General features: G+C 42.6%; 1 protein-coding gene across 4 annotated transcripts in view; it reads left to right on the forward strand.

The window, feature by feature from the left end:
• LOC136885771 (gastrula zinc finger protein XlCGF57.1-like) overlaps positions 1 to 21,686 on the forward strand; it is a 712,640-nt gene that overhangs the window by 319,788 nt on the left and 371,166 nt on the right. The gene's annotated exons all lie outside the window — the stretch shown is intronic.

A 21,686-nucleotide genomic window follows, 5' to 3' on the forward strand; every position in this document is an offset into this window, starting at 1 on the left:
TCTAAATTTTCAAATGGAGGACAGACTCTTAATAAAAGAAGGACTTTCCATAGAATTGTTCTAAAATGGTGGACAAATGGAATTTTAATATTTACATACAAAATCCTCCTCTGCGAACCATGTGACCTTGCCGCGGTGGGGAGGCTTGCGTGTCCCAATGATGCAGATAGCCGAGCCGCAGGTGCAACCATATCGGATGGGTATCTGTTGAGAGACCAGACTAACGAATGGTTCATCGAAAGGGGGGTAGCAGCCTTTCGGTAGTTGCAAGGGTGGCAGTCTAGATGATTGACTGATACGGCCTTGCAATAATACTCAACATGGCTTAGCTGTGTTGATACTGCTACACGGCTGAAAGCAACGGGAAACTACAGCCGTAACTACCTCCCGAGGACATGCAGCTCTCTCTGTATGAATGATGTACTGATGATGGCTTCCTCCCGGGTAAAATATTCCGGAGGTAAACTAGTCCCCCATTCGGATCTCCGGGTGGGGACTACACGAGAGGGGGCGATCATCAGGAAGATGGATACTGACATTCTGCGAGTCGGAGCGTGGAATGTTAGAAGTTTGAATCGTTGTGGTAGGTTAGAGAATCTGAAAAGGGAGATGGATAGGCTAAAGTTAGATGTAGTTGGTATAAGTGAAGTACGTTGGCAGGAAGAACAAGATTTTTGGTCAGGTGACTACCGAATTATCAACACAAAATCAAACAGGGGAAATGCAGGAGTTGGTTTAATAATGAATAAGAAAATAGGGCAGCGGGTAAGCTACTACGACCAGCATAGTGAAAGAATTATTGTCGTCAAGATAGACACCAAACCAATGCCCACCACAATAGTGCAGGTCTATATGCCTACTAGTTCAGCGGATGATGAAGAAATCGAAAGAATATATGAGGAGATAGAAGATTTAATACAATATGTAAAAGGTGACGAGAATCTAATTGTGATGGGAGACTGGAATGCAGTGGTAGGCCAAGGAAGAGAAGGTAGTACAGTAGGAGAATTTGGATTGGGACAAAGGAACGAAAGAGGAAGTCGGCTGGTTGAATTCTGCACTGATCATAATTTAGTCCTTGCCAATACTTGGTTCAAACACCACAAACGAAGGCTGTATACGTGGACGAGACCTGGAGACACTGGAAGGTATCAAATAGACTTCATTATGATTAGGCAGAGATTCAGAAACCAGGTGTTGGATTGCAAAACTTTCCCAGGAGCAGACGTGGACTCTGACCACAACTTGTTGGTCATGAAATGCCATCTGAAGTTGAAGAAATTGAAGAAAGGAAAGAATGCAAAAAGATGGGATCTAGACAAGTTGAAAGAAAAGAGTGTGAGGGATTGTTTCAAGGAACATGTTGCACAAGGACTAAATGAAAAGGCTGAAGGAAACACTATAGAGGAAGAGTGGAGAGTCATGAAAAATGAAGTCAGTAGGGCTGCTGAAGAAATGTTAGGAAGGAAGAAAAGATCAATTAAGAATCAGTGGATAACTCAGGAGATACTAGACCTGATTGATGAACGACGAAAATGCAGGAATGCTAGAAAAGAAGAGGGCAGAAAAAAATACAGGCGATTAAAGAATGAAGTGGATAGAAAGTGCAAGGTAGCTAAGGAAGAATGGCTGAAGGAGAAGTGCAAAGGTGTCGAAGGCTGTATGGTCCTGGGAAAGGTAGATGCTGCATACAGGAAAATCAAGGAAACCTTTCGAGAAAGGAAATCTAGGTGTATGAATATCAAGAGCTCAGATGGAAAGCCACTTCTAGGGAAAGAAGACAAAGCAGAAAGATGGCAGGAGCATATCCAACAGTTGTATGAAGGTAAAGATGTAGATAATTTGGTTCTGGAACATGAAGAGGCTGTTGATGCTGATGAAATGGGAGAACCAATTTTGAGGTCAGAGTTTGACAGAGCTGTGAGTGACCTCACTAGGAGCAAGGCACCTGGAATTGATGACATTCCCTCTGAATTACTGACTGCCTTAGGAGAAACCAGCAAGGCAAGGTTATTTCATTTAGTGTGCAAGATGTATGAGACAGGAGAAGTCCCATCCGATTTTCAGAAGAATGTTGTTATACCTATTCCCAAGAAAGCCGGTGCTGACAGGTGTGAAAACTACCGCACCATTAGTTTAGTATCTCATGCCTGCAAAATTTTAACACGCATTATTTTCAGAAGAATGGAAAAACAAGTTGAAGCTGAGATGGGAGAAGATCAATTTGGCTTCAGAAGAAATGTAGGAAAACGTGAAGCAATCCTGACTTTACGTCTGATCTTAGAGGATCGAATCAAGAAGGACAAGCCCACGTACATGGCTTTCGTAGATCTAGAAAAGGCATTCGATAATGTTGATTGGACCAAGCTATTTATGATTCTGAAGATGATAGGGATCAGATACCGAGAACGAAGAATTATCTACAATCTGTATAAAAATCAGTGTGCAGTAATAAGAATCGAGGGCTTTGAAAAAGAAGCAGCAATCCAGAAAGGAGTGAGGCAAGGTTGCAGTTTGTCCCCGCTCCTTTTCAATGTTTACATAGAACAGGCAGTAAAGGAAATCAAAGAGAAATTTGGAAAGGGAATCACAGTACAAGGAGAGGAAATCAAAACCTTGAGATTTGCCGATGATATTGTTATTTTATCTGAGACTGCAGAAGATCTCGAGAAGTTGCTGAATGGTATGGATAAAGTCTTGGGTAAGGAGTACAAGATGAAAATAAATAAGTCCAAAACAAAAATAATGGAGTGCAGTCGAACGAAGGCAGGTGATGCAGGAAATATTAGATTAGGAAATGAAGTCTTAAAGGAAGTAGATGAATATTGTTACTTGGGTAGTAAAATAAGTAACGATGGCAGAAGTAAGGAGGGCATAAAATGCAGACTAGCACAAGCAAGGAAGAGCTTTCTTAAGAAAAGAAATTTGCTCACTTCAAACATTGATATCGGAATTAGAAAGATGTTTTTGAAGACTTTCGTGTGGAGCGTGGCATTGTATGGAAGTGAAACATGGACGATAACTAGCTCAGAAAGAAAGAGAATAGAAGCTTTTGAAATGTGGTGTTACAGAAGAATGCTGAAGGTGAAATGGATAGATCGAATCGCGAATGAAGAGATACTGAATCGAATCGGTGAGAGGAGATCGATTTTGCTAAATTTGACGAGAAGAAGAGATAGAATGATAGGACACATCTTAAGACACCCAGGACTTGTTCAGTTGGTTTTTGAAGGAAGAGTAGGTGGTAAGAACGGTAGGGGTAGACCAAGGTATGAATATGACAAGCAGATTAGAGCAGATGTAGGATGCAATAGTTACGTAGAAATGAAAAGGTTCGCACAGGATAGGGTGGCGTGGAGAGCTGCATCAAACCAGTCTATGGACTGATGACTCAAACAACACCTTATAACTGTTATGCTGATGAAGATGCTGAAGTTGTAGCTATTTTATGCTGGTACTTATCGACTGCACCCACGTTCGACAGCAAAGATGAATTATTTTCTTGTAATGAATAATTGTAAAACTCTCCACATGACATGTTTTTAAAGTTGTACTTTACTGTTATAGTACCCTTATCCGACTCGGTCAGCAAACGATTTCTTTCTTCTGACCACTGTGTATTAATCAGGGAAAACACTCTTTCAACGGCTGCATTGCATCGTGGAATAGCGAAATAAAACTGACAAATTTTAAGCTGCTCACTAAATGTTTCAATGTCAGGGCTATATCTGAAAAACTCACACCACTGCTTAGCGTTTTTGGAGGAAAAGCTGGCCCAGAAGCGACGTGTTGCGACGCCTACGTCGAATACCACGATAATCCTAAAGGGGCCCATAGACGTGCAATATTATTGCGCAAAATGGATTGTACAATATATTGTTAGCTGCCTATAGACGTACAATATTATTGCACAAAAATCGAGTTTGTGCAATAAATAGAATCGTGTGGAGATAATATTGATAGTTGTGCAATATATTGTGCAAAGCGGTCATAGAAGTACGATATGCGTTGCAATATATAGTCAGTCCATGCCGGTATTTTATTTGGTGATTATATTGAGTGACACTGATCTTTGCTGCGTTTTGATCGCCGTGGGCGTAAGTGCCAAAAAGAAGCAGAAACGGAAAAGAAGCACAAGGGCCAAACAGTGGTTTCTAGACAGAGAAAAGTACACTCATGAAAATTAACTCAATGAACTGAGAACATGGGAACCAAATGATTTTCGAAACTTTCTGCGCATGAATGGTGAATTGTATGATGAACTCCTCGCTTTGCCCTTAACGTCCCACAGAGCTGGAAGGCCATGGTACACTTCGATAAACTCCAAAATAAACTTTTTCTCCTCTTTTTTGCCTGCCATCACGATACCTTCTCCAACGCTTGTTGATGCCAACTGGCGGGAGGACGCAATATTGCACAATATTGCCAACACACAGCACAGTATTTTGCGATTTGCGCAATATATTTCAAACTTTCTTGATTTCGTACAATATATTGCACTACCCTTCAATATTAAATACAATTGCACAAACCCCGATATTTCGCAATAATATTGCACGTCTATGGGCCCCTTAAGAGGCGGCCGGAACTGGAACGGCCGGCCACCAGCTCAGTAGTTGTTGTAACATGGGTCAAAAGTTTGTAAGAGTTTTTATAAGGAAACGGAACAAGGTAAAATTATTTTGTTTTTATAGCGCACGGTAGTCTGTGATACACTTTTCATTAGTGCAAAAACATTTCAAAAAGAAATGCAAATATAGTTATAAAATAGTAATTAAAATAACGAATCTCCATATGAAATTGAGCTCTGAACCGCCGTTTTCCTAAACTTGTTTTAAGTCAAGATGGTGTTCAAATTGGAAGCAAACTATACAGTAGCGAGGTTTATATTTTTCTCTAAGGGGCTACTTTAACATACTTCAAAATTAGGGATTCTTTATATATTTAATCGTGATTTTAATAAAGCTCTACTTATTGACTTCCAAGTGTCGGCCGAATTCTAGTGCTGGTAGTTCAGCCAGTTTCCGGCAGATGCCGCAGCGCCTTGTCCTTGAAGAGGGATGATGACAGATTAGCTCTTATCCACGCAACGAGCTAGACTCTAGTGTTGGCTACTGAATGCATGATTCGAAGCAGTGTATCGATTCATTCAAGTGTCCGAGTGAATCGATTCACAGGAAAGGCGAGCTCACGGCACACGATTCAGCTTACTCCCAGCGAACAGTGCTGAGTAGCGCACTCACTGGACGTTGACGGGGAGCCGAGCTTCCGCTGCAGCGAGACAGTGTATCATAGCACATCGAAAGAATCGTGAACGAGCGCGGCTCAGTGAGACACATGATACACACGGCTCCTTCGGCTCACTGGACACGCGGAGAGCCTAGCTTCCGCTGCAGCGAGGCATACAGTGAATCATGGCACATCGAAAGAATCGTGAACGAGCGCGGCTCAGTGAGACACATGATACACACGGCTCCTTCGGCTCACTGGACACGCGGAGAGCCGAGCTTCCGCTGCAGCGAGGCATACAGTGAATCATGGCACATCGAAAGAATCGTGAACGAGCGCGGCTCAGTGAGACACATGATACACACGGCTCCTTCGGCTCACTGGACACGCGGAGAGCCGAGCTTCCGCTGCAGCGAGACATACAGTGAGACATGCTAGACTGAAAGAATCGTATGCTATAATGGACTCTCGAGCTCAGCTCATTTGAAAATAATACCCATTTGCATTCACTGTCCTCTTCTTACAGGGAGGTTTAAATAATAGATGGATTTATTTGCAGTGTTAAAAAGGTAGTCACAACATAATTCTGAAGTAGCTAGTAAGTAGGTAGGCTATTGGGTTATACTATTTATTAGTTTAATGAATCTTAGTATTATAACTTAGTTGACATTTGACAGTTAAACTCGACTCTAGCCTGCCCTATGACTATGAGTCATGCTCATGAGTCATGACCACTCAAAAGTACCTGTTTTATATTGGGAAGAACGGCTCAGTATTCTCTCAGTTCATATGTCACATCGTTGCACAAGACTTCAATCATATGTGGACAGACGCAATAACAGTATGTTGAATCAGAAAACCAGCGGGCTACTGTACATCTCGAGTTGCCTATACAAAATATGACGATTTAAAAAAATCCTCAGCTGATAGAAAAATACTTTTTTAAAAAAGGACTGAGCGAGTTGTCGTGCGGTTAATATCGCGTGGCTATGCGTTTGCATTCGGGGGATGGTGGGTTCGAATCCCACCGTCGGCAGCCGTTAAGATGGTTTTTCCGTAGTTTCCCCATTTTCACACCCGGAAATGCTGGCTCTGTACCTTAATTCAGGCCATGGCTGCTACCTTCCTAATCCTAACCTTTCCCACCCTGCGTTACCGGAAACCTTCGATGTATTAGAGTAACTAGCATGTTTTCTAAGAAAGGAGTTCATAGTATGAAGACAAGATGGCAGCTGCGAGCACTGAATGCTGTTGCTGCTGTCTTACCAGCACATACTACACAGATGCAGTAGGAGCGGTGACCAATGAGCCGTGAATCGGATCACTGTATCGATTCAGTAACGTGAACGGAATCAAATGAATCGATTCAGTAAAATGAATCGAATGTCCCATTACTACTAGACTCGTTGTGTCCACGCAATGATGTGGTGAGCGAGATCTTCAGCTGCTATCAGTCGCAACGAGCTAGACTCGTTGTATCCACTCAAGGATGTGGTGAGCGAGATCTTCAGCTGCTATCAGTCGCTTCCTCACCCTTGTTTCATAACAAGCGGCAGTGGACACGCAGCCAATACTTTGTTACTCGCTAGTTGTGGTATGACCTTTCAATAGCACGTTATATTTTGTCGTGTTTTATTATGCCGTATCTTTTTACCGAGTGCAATGGAATGGCAAAATGCTTGATTTGTAATAAGACATTAAACTTTATTAAAAATGTTAACACTGGGCGAGCTGGCCGTGCGGTTAGAGGCGCGCGGCTGTGAGCTTGCATCCCGGAGATAGTGGGTTCGAATCCCACTGTCGTCAGCCCTGAAGATGGTTTTACGTGGTTTCCCATTTTCACACCAGGCAAATGCTGGGGCTGTACCTTAATTAAGGCCGCGGCCGCTTCCTTCCAACTCATAGGCCTTTCCTATCCCATCGTCACCATAAGACATATCTGTGTCGGTGCAACGTAAAACCACTAGCAAGAAAAAACATTCATTGACATTATTCTTTAAAACACGCCGAAGAATATGACAAATATGTTGGTGAAGAACACCATGAAATTGCGAATGAACTTAGAACAGCTGCCTTATCTGAGGTAGGTGTTATCCGACTTTATTGAATTGCCTTTGTTATATTAGTGACGCAATGATGTTTACTATTCACACTAAGACAATTAACTTATTTTTATTGGTAATTGTAGGTCGGAGGTGAATCGTCAGTTCGAATAAGCTACAACATATCTCACAAAAAGAATGGCTAAATGGCGTAACGTTATAAAAAGAGATGTAGTAATGGTTGAGAATCCGCATACTGAATAGTAGTTGCTACTAATGTTTCTGCATTATCTCTGTGTGTATACATTTATAAAACTATTTTAAAGTTTAGTAGAATATGAATAAATTGCTATAAATATATGTTGTTCCTCTTTCAGTTGTAGCCTATTACAATATGGGCAGTGGCGGTTCTAGGTACTCAAAACCCGAGCTCGATAGCTGCAGTCGCTAAAGTGTGGCCAGTATCCAGTATTCGGGAGATAACAGGTTCGAACCCCACTGTCGGCAGCCCTGAAGAAGGTTTTCCGTGGTTTCCCATTTTTACACCAAGCAAATGCTGGGGCTGTACCTTAATTGAATCTATTATTTCAGAAACAAGTCAAGCGCCAAATCTGTCATTTTTGGGAAAATGAAAGAAACTGTCTAGCATCAGACAATATGTTTCGGTAAGCAGGCCCCAATTTACAAATGGGCGGACTGGGCATTTGCCCAGGGCGCCAGTTTTTGAGGGTCGGCGACTGGCAGATCGAGTAATTATGGCCTGCGTGAATTACGTCTTAAATTCATTACACTCAAAATACTTTTACATTCCACAAATTATTCCATTATTTTATTAGACTATATAAAACACTTTAAACTATTCTAACTTTAAAACCTGAATTTAATCTATATATTTAAATTTTATGAAGAAAACGTGTCTTATTTCTAAAATTATTTACTTACAAATTATCAAACTGAACCAACGGCTTTTTAAATAACAATAAAAACAGCCTCATTCTTATTTGGCTGTTATCTTTATTTAGCTTGATAACTTTAATTATGAGAATTAACTGTATTTGCATAATTTGCTGTTTAAAAACTCATAATCTTGAAAACTGTAATATTTAATTATGTTTTAGAACGAGCAGAGGGGCGGGCGGCTAAATATTGTTTGCCCAGGGCGCTAACTACTTGAAATCGGGGCCTGACGGTAGGGGTTTTAATATTTTAGCTTGAAAGTATTATATCTCTTAATAATTTCTATCTAAGGAAAAATATGTTATGCTTATTAACTTTGCCGTAAAAAAACCGGAACAAATTTCCACTTAACTGGTTTCTGAAATAAACGAGTGTTGCAAACATATTTTTATGGGACGGTTCTTGAATTTTAAAGGGATTTTGTGATAAACCCCATATTTGTTAAAAAAAACATATTTTAATAGGTTTAGACTGAATTGCTGATACAAAAGGATGAAATCAGGAATGCCTGCTCATCATGACAGGAGGTAATCAATCCGCATAAACAAACTCCACAGCACATTCTGTCTCTGCAGTAGGCCATTGTAAAATGCTGTCACCGGGCGAGTTGGCCGTGCGCGTAGAGGCGCGCGGCTGTGAGCTTGCATCCGGGAGATAGTAGGTTCGAATCCCACTATCGGCAGCCCTGAAAATGGTTTTCCGTGGTTTCCCATTTTCACACCAGGCAAATGCTGGGGCTGTACCTTAATTAAGGCCACGGCCGCTTCCTTCCAACTCCTAGGCCTTTCCTATCCCATCGTCGCCATAAGACCTATCTGTGTCGGTGCGACGTAAAGCCCATAGCAAAAAAAAAAAAAAATGCTGTCATAAAAGTATTCATATTCCATCAGGTAAGGTTTTAATGCATTTAGTTCACGTATCTTCTTGATATTGATGGGCACCTAAAACAAACAATAACAAAGAATAATATAGGGCTCAGACCAGGTACTTCCTTGTCTGAGTAAGAAATATAACCTTCTCCTTTTACCCTTGCATTCCGAATAATATTACGCGTGTGAGTTTGTTTGTCTACCACCCCTCGTTTCCTTTTTAGATACAGGTTCGTCTTCTGATTTATTTTTGCTACAGTAGTGGCCTTACGTCGCACCGACACAGATAGGTCTTATGGCGACGACGGGATAGGAAAGGCCTAGGAGTAGGAAGGAAGCGTCCGTGGCATTAATTAAGTTACAGCTCCAGCATTTTCTTGGTGTGAAAATGGGAAACCACGGAAACCATCTTCAGGGCTGCCGACAGTGGGATTCGAACCCGCTTCTGAATTTTCAGACATATCACTTCTTCTTCTTCTTAATCTGTTTACCCTCCAGGGTCGGTTTTTCCCTCGGACTCAGCGAGGGATCCCACCTCTACCGCCTCAAGGGCAGTGTCCTGGAGTTTCAGACTTTGGGTCGGGGATACAACTGGGGTGAATGACCAGTACCTCGCCCAGGCGGCCTCGCCTGCTATGCTCAACAGGGGCCTTGTGGAGGGATGGGAAGATTGGAGGGTCAGGCAAGGAAGAGGGAAGGAAGCGGCCGTGGCCTTAAGTTAGGTACCATCCCGGCATTTGCCTGGAGGAGAAGTGGGAAACCACGGAAAACCACTTCTAGGATGACTGAGGTGGGAATCGAACCCACCTCTACTCAGTTGACCTCTCGAGGCTGAGTGGACCCCGTTCCAGCCCTCGTACTACTTTTTCAAATTTTGTGGCAGAGCCGGGAATCGAACCCGGACCTCTGGGGGTGGCAGCTAATCACACTAACCACTACACCACAGAGGCGAGACATATTACTAAGAATATAAAAAACACTGCACTGAACAAAAGAAACACTTTTTGAATCAGTTGTTCACAAAACTAGGAACATGCGATTCCAGAAACACAACAATGACAACAAAAACAGATGAACAGGTGGTTATTCTGGATTCAGAACAGCAGCGCCAACCGGAAAGGTACCAGCAGTTTATCCTAGAAACCAACCAAGCGGTGTCACTTAACTGGTTTCTGAACTAAATACGAAATTCAACGTAATGCCTGACCATTACAGGACGACGTTTCTTGACTGGTTTCAGCACCAAAATGTGCGTATAACTCATTTTTCCATTTTTTGGCACTTGACTGCTTTCTGAAATAATCGATTCAATTAAGGCCACGGCCGCTTCCTTCCCACTCCTAGCCCTTTCCTGCCCCATCGTCGTCATAAGACCTATCTGTGTCTGTGCGACGTAAAGCAACTAGCAAAAAAAAAAAAAAGAGATGTCACTTGAAGAAGAAGTGAGGAGCCCGGCACAAGTAAGTGGAAATAAAGCTAGGACTCAGCTAAGGGCTCCGTGGTCGCCAACCCAGACTCCCAAGTTCAGAGCCTATGGGGCCCGCTTTAGTCGCCTCTTACGACAGGCAGGGGATACTGTGAATGTTATTCTACTACCCCCCACCTACAGAGGGAAGTTGCAGTGCCCCTCAGCTGTTACGTTCTTTACAAGCACTGTTTCCGAGTTTCATAAAGTGTAGGTATACAAAACCGTCGTTTACAGTCCTTGTATTTCTTGGAAATTGGGTTATCCAACGTAACTGGAATAACTCACAGGTCAGATAGGTCATTCCGGTGAGCAGCGTTGCTATTGGCTAAAGCGCCTGACGTCACCGAGAGCGAGAATGAAGTGGTATATTTTTGAGCTTAGTAGTTACTCTAATTACACTCCACTCGTCATGAAATACAGAACTAATGGATATTTACATGCTGTAATATTTATTATTTAAAACGTATACGAAAACATACGACTTCAAATCCGTCTTAGTAAGACAAAGACTCTCACAACGGCTCGGGAACGCAGGCGGTGGTATTGGAAGTCGAGACGTTAAAGAACTCTTGCGGGACAACTTTCCGGCACCTCTGTGTCTCCGAAAACAAGTTATTTGATAGAATTCAAATTTTAACACAATATGCAATGGGATGTTTAATACATTGTTTATATATTTCAGAACTGTTTGTTTCCAAGAGGAAAAAACTGTTATAAATTTGTAAGGCTCTTTTTTTTCACTCACGGTTGTTGGAAAATTCCGTTCTTGGTCGCGTTACAATATTTATCGTATGTCCAAAGTATCACTGTGTGACTAAAAAATTCTTCTGTTATATCAGTTTGTATTTTCATTGGATAGAATTATATTATGTTTCACTGACTGGCCGGTACAGGGAAAGACGTGAGGCGGGGACAGGATTGATGCTCTACTTCATTTCATCACCGGAAACTGTCCGGCGTGCTGGCCTTTGGTCACAGGGGTCCCGGGTTCGATTCCCGGCAGGGTTGGTAATTTTAACCATAATTGGTTAATTTCTCTGGCATGGGGGCTGGGTGTATGTGTCGTCTCCATCATCATTTCAACCTCATCACGACGCGCAGGTCGCCTACGGGTGTCAAGTCAAAAGACCTGCATCTGGCGAGCCGAACTTGTCTTCGGACACTCCCGGCACTAAAAGCCATACGCCATTTCATTTATATTTGTCGGAAACAGTACCTTATTTTGACTGTTTTGTTCAGCACTAACCCATGCTCAATAATTTCCTGGAATGTTTCGCATTCCGTACAAATGTCAACACCATCAGCTCCGTGCAAGTTCTGTATCACAACTTCCTGGTGACAGACTATGTGACGCTGCAGGGTGAGAGGGGAATCGCTCGTTCGGCCTTGGCCTTTCGTACTGCCATCTATGCACCCGCGATGTAACTATCAGTGGAGTTAGTTGTCGACATCAACGAGACTAGTGGCGATATTTTGAAATGAAATGTGAATCTAGAACTGACTCCGGCCGCCTCTTAAGGCAGTACGTGGAATTAGAGCCAGAGCATAGGTTGACTGACCCTGTCAAGTACTGGGCTCAAATGGCGAACAAATCTAATCCGCTTCATGAAATAGCTGGATACAACCTTTGTATTCCAGCTACCTCTGTCCCAGCGGAGAGAATGTTTTCTGCTGCCGGAGAAATAATCACAGCAAGAAGAAATGCTTTATCGCCAGAACGAGCAAACACTTCGCTTTTCTTACGTGGAAACTCTATTTCTTCAAGTAACGTATGTAGCCTTGAACTTCGTTTCTTCTTGACCGAAACGTGTATTTATTTATTTATTTATTTATTTATTTATTTATTTACGTGTTTGGTGTATGGCTGTGGCTCCGAAGTAATTGGGTGTATTTATTATGAGGCTGCCTTTTTATAACATACTTCTCTTTAATATACCAAAAAATAATGAATTATTGTTACATTAAACGATGTATCGATAGTATATAGTATACGGTAGTTTCTTCAGTAAAAACACTACTACATCTGTTGTTTAAAAAGGTTACCATACGTAGCGGTCCAACGGCTTGGCCGCGTTGACACTCTACTTGAAATAGGTCATACTAAAACAAACTACTCCGCTCCTACCGCTCCTTTCCCAGCACTAACTGCATATACTCGCAGAGGACCAGAGTCCAGAGCACGGTGTAGCGCACGACAAATGTTTAACAAGGGGAGACCGTTCGGATCACGGATTATCTTCAAACATTGTACACATTTAGTAGTCCATTAGGACAAGATAATGTGCAAGTAGTAAGGCGTACTACTTAGGCGTTTGAGAAAATCGCAAGAGAATTTTCGCGTCGAATATGTACCGGTGCGTTGAGGTCACGAGCGCGAAATGGCGACGGTCGAGTGATTAGCGTCCAAGCTCCGTAATCACTGGATCGAGTCCTGCTCATAGCCTTTTTTGTTTTTTAACACTGGTCATATTCTTTCATATATGTTGCAGGTCGGAGCGTCCAGTTGCAAAGCAACTCCGGGTACCTTACCAAATTTCACTGTCAATTATCAGGGATTTCGCAAATCACGACAGGCATACATTTTCAGGAAAACCTTATGCATTTGGTCGTTTACTTGTTGATAATTATAAATAATATATATATTTTTGTAGTCCAGCTCTGCGGTGGAGTGGTTAGTGTGATTAGCTGCCAACCCCGGAGGCCCGGGTTCGATTCCCGGCTCTGCCACGAAATTTCAAAAGTGGTTCGAGGGCTGGAACGGGGTCCACTCAGCCTCGGGAGGTCAACTGAGTAGAGGGGGTTCGATTCCCTCCGCAGCCAACCTGGAAGTGGTTTTCCGTGGTTTCCCATTTCTCCTCCGGGTAAATGCCGGGATGTAGGCCCCTACCTAATGTAAGGCCACGGCCGCTTCCTTCGCTCTTCCTTGCCTAAACCTTCCAATCTTCCCATCCCTCCACAAGGCCCCTGTTCAGCATAGCAGGTGAGGCCGCCTGAGCGAGGTACTGGTCATCCTTCCCAGTTGTATCCCCGACCCAAAGTCTCGCGCTCCAGGACACTGCTCTTGAGGCGGTAGAGGTGGGATCTCTCGCTGAGTCTGAGAGAAAACCGACCCTGGAGGGTAAACAGATTAAGAAGAAAGAAAGTAAAAAAAAAAAATTGTAATGATAAACATTAGTAAAGAGCCAAATAACATTGGAAATCCAATAAAAGTTCATGCAAATACAACTTTTTTCTTTATATTGCCTTTGAATTGTGATATATATGAAAGAAAAAACAATAGAAAGGCAAAACGACAAGCGGTACTCGATCCAGCGAACCAGCGATTACGGAGCATGAATGCTAACCACTCGACCACCGCCGTTTCCTGCTCATGATCGCAACGCACCAGTATATATTCAACGCGAAAAATTATCTGCGATTTTTTCGAGAACGCCTTAGTAGTACAACTTACTACTTGCACATTATCTTGTCCTAATGGACTACTAAATGTGTACAATGTTTGAAGATGCTCCGTGATCCGAACGTCGTGGTCTGCACCTGTATTCAGCCTGTGCTCCTTAATTTGCGTCTATATTTCCTCCGCTTGTTGTGTTTTGTAGATAATGCAAAGGGGGTATATTAGATAATAATTGTGGTATTAGTTTGATATTTAATCCCATTTTACATGGTAGGCCTATTCTTGTTTTAGAATAATTCCTCATCATCATCATCATCATCATCATCATCATCATCATCATCTGTTTACCCTCCAGGTTCGGCTTTTCCCTCGGATCAGCGAGGGATCCCTCCTCTAACGCCGCAAGGGCAGTGTCCTGGAGCTTCAGACTCTTGGTCGGGGGATACAGCTGGGAGAATGACCAGTACCTCTCCCAGGCGGCCTCACCTGCTATGCTGAACAGGGGCCTTGTGGAGGGATGGGAAGATTGGAAGGGATAGGCAAGGAAGAGGGAAGGAAGCGGCCGTGGCCTTAAGTTAGATACCATCCCGGCATTCGCCTGGAGGAGAAGTGGGAAACCACGGAAAACCACTTTCAGAATGGCTGAGGTGGGAATCGAACCCACCTCTACTCAGTTGACCTCCCGAGGCTGAGTGGACCCCGTTCCAGCCCTCGTACTACTTTTCAAATTTCGTGGCAGAGCCGGGAATCGAACCCGGGCCTCCGGGGGGTGGCAGCTAATCACGCTAACCACTACTCCACAGAGGCGGACTTTAGAATTTAAGGAACTGAATAAACTTTTACAGACATGTGTACCACAAATGCCACGAAAACCGTCCGATGCATGGCAGTTCTTTGAAATTATTGATGATAAAAATCAGCAAAACAAATTTTGCGGCTGCATTTACGCGACGGGTGGTGGCGTATCAAATCTGTGGGATCATATCAAGAGATATCACATGGATGAAATGACTAGGTCGGCTTCTTCAGCAGAAAACAATATTGCTGTATTCTGCAAAACAGTTATGTTGTCAGAAAAGGGCAATGAATTTACGTTGCCATATCAATAACGTATTTAAACGTGCCGTCACATTACATTCACATGACGTCACAACAACTGCGCCGCCACTAGGACTGGATGCCAGCAGGACGTTGGGTTGGTCACATGTTCGTTCTCTTGCCCGCATGCGCACAAGTGAGACTGCGATAGCGCGGTAAATTATTATGAATTCGCTGAAGGAATAACACAAATTTGATGACATTGACTAAATTGAAAACCTACAACCTGTTTTCTAGTTATTGACCGGGTCAGGGATGGAATGAATCTTGCGGCGAAGACTGTCGCACTCCTCTGGAGCAATGATTAATGACTGACAGATGAAATGAAGTGATACTGGAGAGTGTTGCTGAAATGAAAGATGACAGGGAAAACCGGAGCACCAGGAGAAAAACCTGCCCCGTCTCCGCTTTTGTCCAGCACACATCTCACATGGAGTGACCAGGATTTGAACGACGGAACCCAGCGGTGAGCGGCCGACGCGCTGCCGCCTGAGCCGCTGAGGCTTGATATTGATTAGAGAACGATAATATTACGGCTATACCGCCGTCAGCGAGAAACCAGCCATGCTGTAGACATATTTTTTGGTTGATGCTATAGCGCAGAACGCCTGTGCGGAGACATCAAAATAGTTTGTTAGTCAGGTCATAGCATGCTGCGATCCTACATGCGCAATATCCAAATCCGGCTCCATGGCTAAATAGTTAGCGTGCTGGCCTTTGGTCACAGGGGTCCCGGGTTCGATTCCCGGCAGGGTCGGGAATTTTAACCATTATTGGTTAATTTCGTTGGCACGGGGCTGGGTGTATGTGTTGTCTTCATCATTTCATCCTCATCACGACGCGCCGGTCGCCTAAGGGAGTCAAATCGAAAGATCTGCAGCTGGCGAGCCGAACTTGTCCTCCGACACTCCCGGCACTAACAGCCATACGCCATTTCATCTTCACAATATCCAAAATATATACGTATAACAAACGACGTCTCTGTTCTAATACTGATAATACCTCGTACAACTCCGACAGTAGAGCGCTGCCCTTCTGAGCCCAACTTGGCAGGTTCGATACTGGTTCAGGTGCTCAAATACGTCAGCCTCGTGTCGGTAGATTTACCGCGGGAACAAAATTCCGGCACCTCGGCGTCTCCGAAAACCATAACCTAGTTATGCTAAAACGCATTAGAATTAAAATTAAACATTACAGGAGTAGATGTATTTTGCAATTTTCTGTCTTAATCTGTTTACCCTCCAGGGTTGGTTTTTCCCTCGGACTCGGCGAGGGATCCTCTATCGCCTCATGGACAATGTTGTGGAGCATGAGACTTTGGGTCTGGGATACAACTGGGAAGGAGGACCAGTGCCTCGTCCAGGCGCCTCGCCTGCTATGCTGAACAGGGGCCTTGTGGGGGGATGTGAAGATTGGAAGGGATAGACAAGGAGAAGGGAAGGAAGTGGCCTCGGCCTTAAGTTAGGTACCATCCCAGCATTTTCCTGGAGGAGAAGTGGGAAACCACGCAAAACCACTTCGAGGATGACTGAGGTGCGAATCAAACCCTTCTCTATGCAGTTGAACTTCCCGAGGCTGAGTGGACCCCGTTCCAGCCCTCGTACCCCGGGCACTACACCTCAGTATTGCTCCGCCGGGCTGAGTGCTCACATACGTCAGCCTCGTGTTTGTAGATTTACTGGCACGTGAAAGAACTCCTGCGGGACTAAATTCCGGCACCTCGCTATCTCCGAAAACTGTAAAAGTGGGACGCAAAGCAAATATTATTGTTAAGTAAGCGTACTCCTTAGTGACTAAGATGATGATAATGATCATGCACTCCACCACACACACCACTAGAGTAGAACGCAGCCCGGACGGCGGTTTCGTTGCGCAGAGAGAGACAGAAGTATGAGGTGCTGTGATGCCAATGTGGCTACTCATAACAGCATGTCTGTGTAAACAATTTTTCATCCAGTTATATCTTTAATTCCAAAGTACCGGGCGAGTTGGCCGTGCGCGTAGAGGCGCGCGGCTGTGAGCTTGCATCCAGGAGATAGTAGGTTCGAATCCCACTATCGGCAGCCCTGAAGATGGTTTTTCGTGGTTTCCCATTTTCACACCAGGCAAATGCTGGGGCTGTACCTTAATTAAGGCCACGGCCGCTTCCTTCCAACTCCTAGGCCTTTCCTATCCCATCGTCGCCATAAGCCCTATCTGTGTCGGTGCGACGTAAAGCTCCTAGCAAAAAAAAAATCCAAAGCGATCACCTATATTTTTTTGGGCTTAAACGTTTCCTAAAAGTCTAAATTAATTTTTAACATCAAACCCCGTGAAAGTGTTGAGAAAAATTTTCGAGATATTAAGGAAGGTAAATTGGACGGTCCAGTTTCAATGCCGTAGGATATTCGCCGTTTTTATAGATATCAAATATTGTTGTACACAGAACATTTTTAATGAAATCGAGGACCGTCACTGGCTTCTTCCTCTAAGGGTTCTTCTCTGGCGACCTGAACACCGCATTATTTTTATTTCCGAAGCTTGTTTTATCTTCTGTACTGTTTGCAGGCCGATACCACACGCGAGTGCTGTCTTCTTTTGAATCGTGGCAACATGGCGTTCCTCACCTTCTCCGCCTATGAACGCCTGCTGCTGCATGCTTACCAAATACAAATACACTTTAAATACTATTTCCCTCGCCTGTCGACGGAATACTTGCCTTTTTGCTCTTCCTGGATCTATCGTACACACGCAAATAGTTCCCTAAATTCGTTGATTATGGTATTTACAAATAAAACTCGAAACATTCACTCGTGACCCGCACATACAGGCACCTCTTACTGAAATGATTCTATTGGCTCAGCGAAAAACACGTCATACTACAAAGCGCGCGAATGTTACTGCGCAACCCTCTTCAAACCGCCTTCCGGGCTGCGTTCTACTCTAGTATCCTTGGAGTCGAGTGTACAGATTCCGTCGTTATGCCACCATTTATAGCAAGTGTTGGACATCGGCGCGAGGTGGGGTTCTGCCCTTGTCACTGCCTCCCTGAACTGTACTGATTGTGTTGTCTAATAACACCAGTCTGCATTTTATTATTTTCTCGGGTGACTCTCTGAAAACATGGTGATTCTAGAAATAGCTTTTATTGTTTTCCACAACTACTATACCATAGTGTTAGCAGGAGAAGTTAACAAAATACGCCCAAATGCTATATTCCTTCAATACATGTTACCATGACGACTGAACAATATCCCCCGCTCAGAGCTCACACGGTAAAATATTGGGACAAATTATAACCGCGAATATTTTACTCGAACGGTAAAAACAAAAGTTCGGAAATAACGTATTGCACAGAATATTTCGATACACTGTAACTATTTTGATGATAATAATAAATAAAATCATGAATAAAAATATATAAATAAAATTACTCAAAAACTTAATAAAATTAATAAGCATAATTAACCGAAATGTCCGTTGTATGGGCGCCAGAGTTCACCAGAATGGATCCCTCGAATTTAGATAAGAGCATGATAAACTTTATATCCCAGGGCGTGTACATAATGCTGCGTACTGGTACATCTGCTGCAGGCCTTACCTAACCTCCTGAAAACGACTAATTGGGTAGGAACTGCACCTAGGTTCATCAATAACACTGATTCTAAAATAGCTAACTATATTCTGAACAAAATCCGTGCATGAGCACCTCATCAACATACAACATTATACATATAATACACACATAAAATATTGCTGGAAGACTCTATATTTACAACAACAACAATAATGAAAATCGTGGGAAAACGAAAGCGAGAACTAAGCTACCATCTGTAGATAGTCCGATGAACAATGGACATGTATGAAGATAAATACCCTTCACTGTCTCTATATCAATTCGACTTACCGATTCTTATAATCGGCAGTTATCACATCACACAGATACTGTATCTTGTAATACTCTGTTCACATATTTTAACACTTGTAAAGATATATACACACGTCTGTCGATCCTCAACATAAATTATGGAAAGTCTGAGATAGCTTTCACCAACATATAATGCTAGGCCGCCACAAGTGCTACAATACTTAATGCGCAAGCACTCTCCACAATCAGTCACTTTCCACGAACATAACAAGACTACGCTCCACGAACGTTTGAAGTCCAGTCCATTGCTGCCGTGTCACTCCAGTACCGTGTATCAGCACTACTTCCTTCTCGTACAGTGCGTCAGTTGTAGTTCTCTTATACAGTGTCACTGGTTGTAGTTATCTTCCTTCTCGTTCCTTTACAATCACCCTCACAATCACCCTTACAATGTTCCTGGTTGCCGCCGTATGATCAACCTTTATAGACATCAACATCCCCCTCCTCTCAGATGATACGTCTGGATTGGTGCTTGCCAGCCAGTCATGAGTGAACCTCTTCTTTCTCCCAAGTTATAAACAAACAGTCGGGAGTTTTACATGAATAATCGAATTTCCCTGGTACAACAACAAGCTCATCTCATCAGGCTGGATATATGCATGACTAATGGAATTTTCTGACTCAAGTACATCACAACAAACACTGGGGTAGCCAGATGACTCATCCAAATTACCAGAGTTATTAAAGCAATGTTTTCCCACTCGTGCAAAACAAATTACTCATACCTACATATGTGGATATCTTCCAGCTTACCAATATAAATGGCAAAATATACAAATGAAATACTGATAATAATAATAATAATAATAATAATAATAATAAATCGAATACTGACAATAATATCTCTAACTTCTACATATAATTCGGGGGTGTGATATATGTACTATCACAACACCTTAGAATTTTGACATTTTTCTTGTTAGCCCTCTTGATGGCATTAATTAGTACAGTGTCGGAATATCTCAAATTCTGTTAGGCCACTTTACCCTCAGGTAACTTATGAGATCAAACTATTGCCTCATGCTTCGTTTTTAGGTGTACCCACTAAATTATAGCTCTGGTCTATGGATGACCTCTGTGTATTAAAGATGAATTATTTAAAACACAAATATTAAAATACTGTTTTACATAAGGACTATTTGTAAACACACACTTTTAAAATACTCCACGAACTGTCTTACAACTACAAACATTAGTGTCCCTCTTCGACAGTAGTCCATCTCCTTGGGTACGAATCTCTTATCCTGCTCTTCACGATACGTCCCCGAGTTTTCGATGTGGAAGTGTAGCAAGTGAGCATTTACAATCGCGTAACCCATCTTCTCGCAGATTTTCAACATTGTATTAACAATTCCGTCGCAATTTGTATTTGTTTAAATATCTTCATTACTGTTTTCTGTATTCCGTCTGCAAACCTCCGAGAATTTATTGCGTGCCTCCACAATCCTCTCCTGTTAGTTCCACAACTCGTCTTTAAAACATTAATTAATAAGCATTTAATAAGAAACAAAAACGGACCTCAAAGAAATGCCACACACAAAATCTATTATCGTACATTTTTAACTGGTATCTTCTTAATGCCATTGCGCTTTGTTTTATTTTCGACGTGTAACTTACTGTTATGTGTTGAAGTCTTTGGTCTGCACTTATAGATTTTTTTAATTCCGTATTACTATTTTTATTCTTGTGATATACGTGCCTTCCGAAGACTGAATGCTGATTGAATTTAATAATAATAATAATAATAATAATAATAATAATAAAACTGCAAGTACAGTTCCAAAGGAGTTTATGTAAAAGGAAAATAACGTAACGGAAAATAATAGGCAGCCGAATAAATGCTCATTAAAACCCCTGCATAGTTTGCAAAACAGTTTTAATACAATGATAATAATAAGTGGAGCAATTAAAAATGTTTTAATTAGCACCTAAAAGTAAAGTGTTTTCTTCTTCTTCTTTTCTTCTTTGGAATATAATTATAATGGGCAATTTTACTTCACCCAGTCACAAATCTTGAGCTAGTGGGTTCACTCGAACAATAATGACAAACAAAACATACCTCCTCTCATATCAAATCACATATACGCATAAACACCACTAATCTTGTAGCAAAGGAAGGAAAAGTGAAATACGAAATACGACCAGTGGAAGCAGGAGTATATGACCTTGAACGGAGAACACAACACTGAAGTTTACAAAACAATCTTAGCATCATTCAGAAACTTATTGATCGCTTCAATTATGGTAGGAATGGGACTGTAAAGCTAACAGCAGACGGCGGTTGGGAAAGGGTGCTTTAGACACATGAGACGACGTAAAAAGATGTGGCGAGCGGAAGCATATGCAGGGCATTGGCGTCCCCCTCTCGTGAGCCGCATATGCATGTAGGAAGGTTGGTAAGACGAAATCTGTGGTGTGAGCGCGTGATTAAATCGGAGACGTGACGACGGGAATACGAGACTTTCATATACCAAGGTTTAGGCTGTAAATTAAAATAAAATTTGCCCTTATTTAAGGCGGAAATGTTCCAAACCTCCTGCCAAGTACGATAAGCTCTATCTTTGAGGATTGGATAATAATCCGTGGGAGGAAGTGATATTCGAAGCGGGGGTGTTGGCAGACGATCAGCTTGTGTGGCAAAGAAATCTGCTTGTTCATTACCGTGTATACCATTATGACTGGGGACCCAGACCAGCGTAAGAGAAGGTGTTTGACATTA

The sequence above is a fragment of the Anabrus simplex genome, chromosome 14 (genome assembly GCF_040414725.1).
Source record: "Anabrus simplex isolate iqAnaSimp1 chromosome 14, ASM4041472v1, whole genome shotgun sequence".
Taxonomy (NCBI): Eukaryota; Metazoa; Arthropoda; class Insecta; order Orthoptera; family Tettigoniidae; genus Anabrus; species Anabrus simplex.